Source organism: Lactuca saligna, chromosome 7 (genome assembly GCF_052625555.1).
Source record: "Lactuca saligna cultivar CGN05327 chromosome 7, ASM5262555v1, whole genome shotgun sequence".
NCBI classification, from domain to species: Eukaryota; Viridiplantae; Streptophyta; class Magnoliopsida; order Asterales; family Asteraceae; genus Lactuca; species Lactuca saligna.
In genome coordinates this window covers 8,755,524-8,764,614 of record NC_136423.1, presented here as the reverse complement: position 1 = coordinate 8,764,614, position 9,091 = coordinate 8,755,524, and the positions used below count along the sequence as shown (strand labels likewise).

At 38.4% G+C, this 9,091-nt stretch overlaps 1 non-coding gene across 1 annotated transcript; it reads left to right on the top strand.

Annotated features, from left to right (window-relative positions):
- The first annotated feature begins 3,460 nt into the window (after positions 1-3,460).
- Positions 3,461-3,567, top strand: LOC145007764 (small nucleolar RNA R71). The gene has a single exon (XR_013663131.1). It is a non-coding gene; the product is annotated as a small nucleolar RNA R71 (small nucleolar RNA).
- The last annotated feature ends 5,524 nt before the right edge of the window (positions 3,568-9,091 follow it).

The window sequence follows — 9,091 nt, the reverse complement described above, 5'->3', positions numbered from 1 at the left end:
CGTGTGTTTTAAAGTCCACATCGTGGAGCTGAATTCCACGTTGTGGGCCCGTAGAGTGGGCTTTATCGTTTTCGGGCATATTCTTTTTCATGACACGGGCTTGCAACCCACGACACGGAATAAAAAATGAAAAATTTACTTTTAATGTCCAAGTTTTAATATAAAAACCTTAGGGGTCGTTTAGTTTGCTGGAATTGGAAGGAATCGGAAGGAATTATAATTTAATTCCATCACTTTCCTATGTTTAGTTCAAGTTTTGAGAAGGAGTTGGATTCCTACATGTGTCCAACTTTCCTTCCATTGAGGGAAAATAAATTTCATCTAAAAGATGAGGAAACTTAAATTCTTTCAAGTGGGAATGTTGAAGATAACCATATTACCCTTTTCATTTTTAACCTTAAATATGAAAAACCTCCGTCACTACTCGTGACCACATCCACCACAACCTTCACACCACTACCCACCATCTCTACTACCATCTACCACCTCCACTACCACCCACAACCACCACCTCGACCACCCACCCACCATAACCACCAACATCACTAACCATCACCACTGATGTCGTCGCTACTACCACCCACCACTACCACCACTTTCGTTACCACCACCACCACCGTCACCATTGCCGACACCACTACCACCACCACCACCGTTACCAACACCACCACCACCCATAACCTCCGTTACCACCTACACCACCACCCTACCACTATCGTTGTTACTACTAACTCTATCATCACCACCACCACCATCACCACCACCCGCCACCACCAACATCCACCACCACCGCCGCCGCCACTAACACCCACCGCCACAACTACCACTACCTCTACCATCAACACTAGTGATGCCACTACCACCACCACCTCCACCTTCGTCACCACCACACACTGCCACCATCACCACCATCGTCGCTTCTACCACCATCGTCGCCACCACCACCACCATTTACTATTTTTATAATTTATAAAATATATATTTACATATAATTATAAAACAAAGTAAAAATAAGGAAAAACCAAGAAGGGTAGTTATATCATTTTACATTATGTCAATTCCATTTTCTGCCAACCAAACAAAATATAAAATTGGATTTGAATTCAATTTACTGCTAACCAAACAGACTATTGAATTGGATTCCAATTTAAGACAGATTCCAATTCCTTCGAAAACATTCTGCGAACCAAACACCGCCTTAAGTTATTTACTACAAAATTATTTTGAACCCCACACATGATTTTCACCAATTCCCTTAGTAATTATGATAATAAGATGATTAATTATCATACTACTCAACTAAAATGGAAAAATTTAAACTAAGTTCAAAAATGGAAAAAAAATGCAAACCAAGCTCAGGTTACCTCCCGAGAAGCGTTTCTTTTTGTTGGAGTCTTGACCCAGACTTCGTGCCACCTTACGTTGAAGTAGTTGGAGTATCCATCACCAATTGCACCTTTTGCTCCTTCCATTTACTTTATAAGCTTGGACTCGCCTAAGATACGCCTTTTTGGAATTTTCTTTTTTACCCTTTACATCTCCTTCTTCGAGTTTTCTGTTAACTCCCTTATTTTCCACATGTTTAACTTCTTCATTTATAAGTTCCATGAGCACCATCTTTTCGTCCACAGCTGAAGTTTTTAATTTAGAAGTAACCTCCTCTTCATCACTAGACACCAATTCTTCACTATCTTCACTCACCCAAGATGTTGGAGTTGTATAAGAAATACTTCAAAGACCATAGGAATAGATGCTCTTGGTTTGGTGCAACTGACTTGTCGAATCTCTTCTTCCATAAGATTTTCTAATTCTTCAAGTTCATTTTCTTCATTGACATTGAAAACTTCATCTTGAACATCACTTCCTTGGAAACCATTTTCTATTCCAAAAGTAGCTTCATCATCTCCCACTCTCAAGGTAAGATTGGATTCACAAATATCAACCAAGGTGTTAGAAGTATTAAGTAGATGGTGTCCCAAAATGATTGGAACATTATGATATTCTTTCATATCCATTATGACAAAATTAACTAGAAAAATGAATGTCCCAATTTTAACTAAAATATCTTCTACAATGCCTCTCGGATATGTCATTAAACGATTGGCCATGTGAATTGTCATTTTCGTAGCCTTCAACTTTGGAATATTGAGCTTTTGATAAAATGAGTAAGGAATTAGATTTATGCTAGCCCCAAAATCAGCTAATGTGTACCTCTTCAAATTATTCCCAAATTCACATGGAAGAGTGAGGCGACCAGGATCTCCCATCTTTTTGGTAAACCCCCATAATTACTTTAGATCTTTGCTCACCTAAAATCACCTTGGAATTTTTATTTAATTGTTGGCGAGCATATATTAAATCTTGCAAGAACTTTTCATACTCGAGAACTTTAGATAACAAGTTAATGAATGGGGTATTTATTGGAATACCCTTCACTTGTTGCATCAACTTCATATGTTCTTGTTCCAGTGGGTGGATATTGGCCTGGGAAGGAAATGATAAAGGGGGACGATAAGTAGGAACATTATCCAAAAAATTTGGTTTAGACCTATTCCACGTTGTGGAAAGTGGATCTCCACGTCGTGGATTCAGTGTTTTAGCAACTCTATTTTCTTCGAGTTCGGACTTCTTTGGCTTTGGTTCAGACTGAGATGGGTTGACTTCTAATGCTTCAAGGAACTTAGAAATGGTATCCTCTTCTGTGTCTATAACCATGACATGCGATTGAGGTTCTTTCTTGAGGATTTTTGGATATTATTTATCATTCACCAAAGTCATTAGTTGATCTAGTTGGACTTCAATATCGTGGATTGATGCTTGGTGATTTCTTAGCAAAGCTTGTTGTTCCTTCATGATATTCTGATGCTCCCTTATTGCTGCATGCATTTCATTGGGTGTTTTTTCAGAAGCCTCCATAAAACAAGCTAACATGTTTTCTAAGTCAACTTGCATTTCGGTTGGTGGTTGTTCCTTTTGATAGAAGTCTCGGCATGTCTGCCTATATTTTTCTTCTTTTTGCTTCTTGCATTCATCATATGGTAACCACTCCTTCTTTGGTTTTCTCCAAACCACATCATATTTATCCCCACTAGAATAGCAAACTTGATCATTTTTATTTCCATGTTCATCTAAGTGGCATTCTTTTGTCAAGTGTGGACCATTGCATCTTTCACATCCAACGCCAATAGCATGAATTGACTAGTCCATCTTTGTCATTCTTTTGTCCATGGTATCAAGCATAACTAGTACCGCAACCATATCTTCAAAATTTCCTCTCCCAATTCCCTTGGCTCCATCATGTCTTAGATTTTGGTATTCACGAGAATGTTTTGAGAATTCTTCAACCAACCCATTGACTTCACCTGGATTTTTCTTAGTAAGTGGTCCTCGAGAATCAAGGAGTTGCCTCATCATGAAATTCACCCCATCGTAGAATATAGACACCTATTGTTGTATGTTAAGGTCATTTTGAGGACAATTTCTTAGTAACCATTTATAATGCTCTCATGCCTCATAAAGTGAGTCACCCGGATTTTGCTCAAACATGGCAATTGCCTTCTTGAGTTTAGCTATTTTTGATGGTGGGCAGAAATGTTCCAAAAATTGCTCTCGTATCTGTGTGAACGTTGTAATTGCACCAGGTGGAAGTGCCTTGAACCTATCTCTTGCAGCTCACTTAAAAGTAACGGGAAGCATCTTTAACAACATGGTATCTCTTGGAACATTCGGGACATTAAAAAAGCCCACAATGTCATTGAATTCATCTAAATGCTTGTAAGAATCCTCATGATCCTTTCCATAAAATGGTACATATTTAACTGCAACAAATGTCACATTTCAACTCGAATGTTGTAGCGGCGGGAATTGTAGGTTGTATTAGACCGGGACCGACATCGTCTATTATGCTCTTCTTGTACGCCCCCATGTACATATCATCAATGTTTGCCATCTCGTTTTCTGGCTCGTCTTCGAGTTCACTATCTTCAAGCTTGGGTTCTGTGTCGTCTTCACTTTCCATTTGGTTTGGATTTTGTTCAAAGATATCTAATTTGCTTTCCTCCTTCCTTTGACTACTAGATTCTCCCTTGTTCTTTCCTTTCTTTTTCCTAAAAACCGATTTAAGGTCTTTCTACGGCGAGCTTTTTGGTTGTTGGTATTCTTTCATGTTTTTATCCTTCTTTTTGTGAATGGCCGACTCTGGATCTCCAAGTGGTGGCACCAAGGCGTGTTGCAGCCTCTGGTCATCAACTACTGCAAAATAAACAAAAATACAAAATGTAAATCTGAACAAAAACTAAAAACTACAAAAAAAAAATAAAAAAAAAATACTTTCATAATTGAATCCATGTTGTGGACTTAAGGTACACATCGTGGTCTCAGATCTGACACAAAAATAAATGTAGAAAATTAACTTTTTGCAGGTTTTACCCCACAAAAAGGATCCATTTCCAAGCAAATAAATTAACAATCAACTAAGTCGTTCCCCGGCAACGGCGCTATAAACTTGATGTGTATAAAAATACCTACTAATTTGAAATTTATTCGTTAACTAACTTAATTAACCAATAAGCACCTAGGCAGTGTACCTAGTCGGATTGTAATGTAGTTTAAGTAAGTCGGGCGTCGAACACAGGGAACAGATTTAATTAGTTAAAATAATTGCTCTATTATAATCTAAAATCAACTAATAATTAAAAATGTTTTTATCTAATTTTGCAAGTTTAGATGAACATAATTTATCAACAACTCTTCAATATTATAAAGACACTTTTGTTAGTTCGAATCCACATTCATTCAACGGTTTAGTTATGAATTATGACAATTCTCGTTGGTTATAAATTAGAATATTATTAGCAATTCAATTCCAAATTAACTAATGTTGAATTAATTCATATAGATCTATGCATGGTCACACATAATTTAACGCAAAATTAACTATTAAGTAGAATTGGAGCTATGTAAGCTTGAATTAACAAACACAATTATGTTCATAATATGAGTTCTCCAGCACAACCAAATTCAATAATTCAATTACTTATCTACGACTGGTTAAATATCTAATAATCTAATGTTCACTACGTTACTAGGTATTCAAATCCTTGCAGATTAATGGTCACTAACTACACAAAATAAGAGTTTTAAGTAATATAGTATCAAATTAAGTATCCTAGGTATAATCAGTCTAACACAAGACATTAAGCAATAAGAAAAGTCTAAGTTTTTATAAGCAAACCATGATTTACGGAATCATCTAGCTAACAGAAGCAGCTAGATTCAGCTACTCATTCTAGCAAGTAAACGCAAACAAGTCATAATTGAAAAAATTGTAGAGTACCACAACTAGAAAGTAATTATGACCTTCTTCATCTTCCTTGGTATTCGAACCTATTTCCTAGCCTTCTAACCTTCTGAATATCAACTTTTGGAAACCGTTTTTCACCAGCCAACCTATCAAATTTGTAGAGATCTAGAATATTTATAATTGTCATAAAATTACCTTCCACATCGTGGAATTGTGCTCCACGTCGTGGACATGGACGAACATCCAGGTGTCATGGTTTGAATACTTATAGTTGTCATAAAATTACCTTCCACATCTAGAATATTTATAGTTGTCATAAAAGTCTAAGTTTTTATAAGCAAACCATGATTGTCGGCTTCCTCCCCCCCCCCCCCCCCCCCAAAAAAAAGGGTCTTACTCCAGGATGCCATGGGCTCCCCCGCATGGTCTTACACCTAAGTTCCATGTGCTCCCCCATGGTCTATACCTGGAAAGCCATGAGCTCCCCCACATGGTCTTACATCCAAGTATCATGGGATCCTCCCATGGTCTTTACTTATAAAGACATGGGCTTCCCTACATGGTCTTATATCCAAGTGTCATGGGCTCCTCCCATGGTCTTCCCTGCAAGTAGCACATATATAGATAACATAACTCTAAGAACAACTAACTATCATACCACATATCTCTACAATAATGAGTGTACCACATATCACAAATGGGCCGGCCTTGGTCCCTTCGACCCATTGGTATGGTGAGGAGACTCACCTCACGTAAATGTTGAACTGCCAAACTAAGATCAGATAAATCTTGCGTGCTGCTCCAACTCAACCGCCTATAATTAAGATGTAGTTGACTTACTATAATCCCGAAATACCATAAATATCCTCTAAGTCAATTCTATTCAACCCTGGTTAAATTCAAGGTCAACGATCAAGGTCAACAGTCTGTGTTGACCTCAATTCGCCAAGTGCATCCAACAACCCATCGAGTTCCTCCCAAGTTCATTCCACTGAATCCTGATTCAACTCGTTGAGTCACCTTAGTGACTCGTCGAGCTCATCAAATGTCAAGAAAACCTGAAGTCCATTACGACCAAAACTCTAATCCTTCACTACACTCAACCAGAAACTCAAAAACGGGCAAACCCCACCCCAAACGGGACTCGACAAGTTCCTTCAATCACTTTTATGTTTAGCCCTTTTCAGTGGGATCTAAGGTCCAAAACATTAGATCCAACCTCCCTTAGTGCAGATACAACGTAAAGTTGCAAACTTGTGACATCCCCATTTTCACGGCCAGAAAAGACCGAATTTGTTTATGCTTTATAAAAATCAGAGTTCTTCTTTACATAAAAATGTTGCGGAATTTGTTCCCAGAAAAAACATGATAAATACGTTAATAAAACATTTTCGGAGAAACGTATTTTATTCATTTCAAAACGTTTGGGATGTCATCGTTAATACAGAAACATAAGCATAACCAGAACTTACATTTATTTACACTAGTGATCTACATCTCTTTAAATCTCCCAGTGTAAAGTGACTTCGTATCAACACCTGTGATATAAATAAACTGAGTGGGTCAGGTTGGGAAACCTGGTGAGTACATAGGGTATTCAACCCACAACAATATAATTATTATGTTTAAACAATCAAGCAATTAAACCCAATTACCCATCCCCATTATCTTCTTTACTCTTAAGGATCTACCCTAAGAATCAACTATTTCTCGTTCATTCATTCCTAAGGATTATCCTAAGGAATCGACACAAAGTCCATCATAGCCACGGTTTACACAACATGCACTAAGTCTGCATAGTCTCTAGGGTTTAGGCATCAAGTCTGCATGATCACCAAGGTTTAGGCATCAAGTCTGCATGATCACCAGGGTTTAGACATCAAGTCTGCATGATCACCAGGGTTTAGGCATCAAGTCTGCATGATCACCAGGGTTTAGAGTACACCGAGTGAACACATTGTTCACAACACCTACAGGTTGCAAGCTTGTTAGTGTTCCACTGACTGTCTAGAATAGTCTGTGGTTATCATCCATACTCTGCTGAAGGACGGGGCCATCATTTGGGAAAAAGGCTTCTCACATTATCCACCTCTCACCCTCACCTCGTGGTCTATAACACCTCTCAACTCATCATTCAACTCATATTCCATCTATTATATCTACCCATGTTTACCCCAACATTATCGTAGATATAAAGTACATATACAATTTAAATCATTTAAAACATGTATAAAATCTTTCACCCAGCATAGACAGCAAGTATTCAGACAATATGCACACATCGCACATAATTTATATTAAAATACTTCATATCTATGTGTAAGATGAAAGGGACTATGCACTCACCTGATAGGTGGTGACTCAACACTCGGACAGCGCTTCGATACTCTCAAAACAATTTCCTTCGATAAAACCTAGTATCAACACCACTAGGGTTTAGTCTAACGATAACCGCGACTAATTAATAGTATAGCTATTATTATTATTATATAAGCGTTAAATAACACTCAATATAACTCATAATAATAGCCCAAACAATTATTTTAAGGTCCTAATAATGTTACTATAATTAATTAGAAGCTATATTAAAACTAGCGTAGGCGTAGCTCACTTACAGCGGGTTTTTCGCAAAACCGGGCTTTGCTGGAGCAGTGTTTCCCGAGCCGAAAGGCTCTTTTCTTGGAGCCGTCGGGCGCTCCGGGGCTTTCGCCTCGTGCTAGGGAGTTACCCTAGGCTTTAGGGGGTTAGGGAGGCTTAGAGAGAGAGTTTAGAGAGGGAAATAAGGTTTGGGAGGTGTGAAGAAGAGGCTAGACCCGACACCTCTATTTATTGTGGAAAATCTGATGGACTCGCCGAGTCTGAGTCATGACTCGCCGAGTTGGTCCATGTGGTGGCCTTCTGGTGGTGCCACGTGTCCAATTTTGGTGGTGCCACGCCACCCCCTATCGCGTATCAGCCTTCAAACTTAGAAAAATCATAACTTTCGCATACGAGCTCCGTTTTCGACGTTCTTTATATCCACGCGTAGGTAAAATCAAGATCTACAACTTTTGTTTGGACTCCGTCGGCTAATTCTCGACCGATCTCAAATTTAATAGTAGGAGGCGTTTAGACTGTTAAATGACCGCGAAGAATTCATAACTCCTTCATACGGACTCCGTTTTCGTCTGTGTTTTTACCGTTGAGTTCCTATTAATGAGACCTTCAAATCTCATTTAGGTCACGTAAGCCAAAAACCGCTCGAACTAAAATTCGAGTTTCGGGCTGTACACTGCTAAGCCGAATCTTAGAAAAATCATAACTTCCTCATACGAAGTCAGATTTGGGCGTTCTTTTTATCGATGCTCTTAGTTTAACATATTCTACGAATTTCATTTATATCACTAAGGCTAAAAAGTCCTCCATCGTAAATTCACTATTTATGCTTCCCGGTGTCGTGCCGGTTCCGTCGCGAAACTTCGACGGGCCATAACTTCTTCGTTATAACTCGGATTTTGGCGTTTTTTATATGTACGGAAACCTTGTGACATTTTATACAACTTGGTTAAGATTATTTATTCGAAATAATCTTTTGTCGAAAAGTCATTTTCGACCCCTATTGCCTCTAAATTGACTAGTCCGGATTTGCGGGCGTTACAATTATCTCCCCCTTAGGATGATTACGTCCCGGAATCATCAACAAAACATGGCTTATATAATGACTCCATAGGTCATCTCTTCATCCTAGGTAATAATTATAACTTCTTTATTCCTTCGAGTCTATCTCTTAGACTTATTGACTGTAAGCAG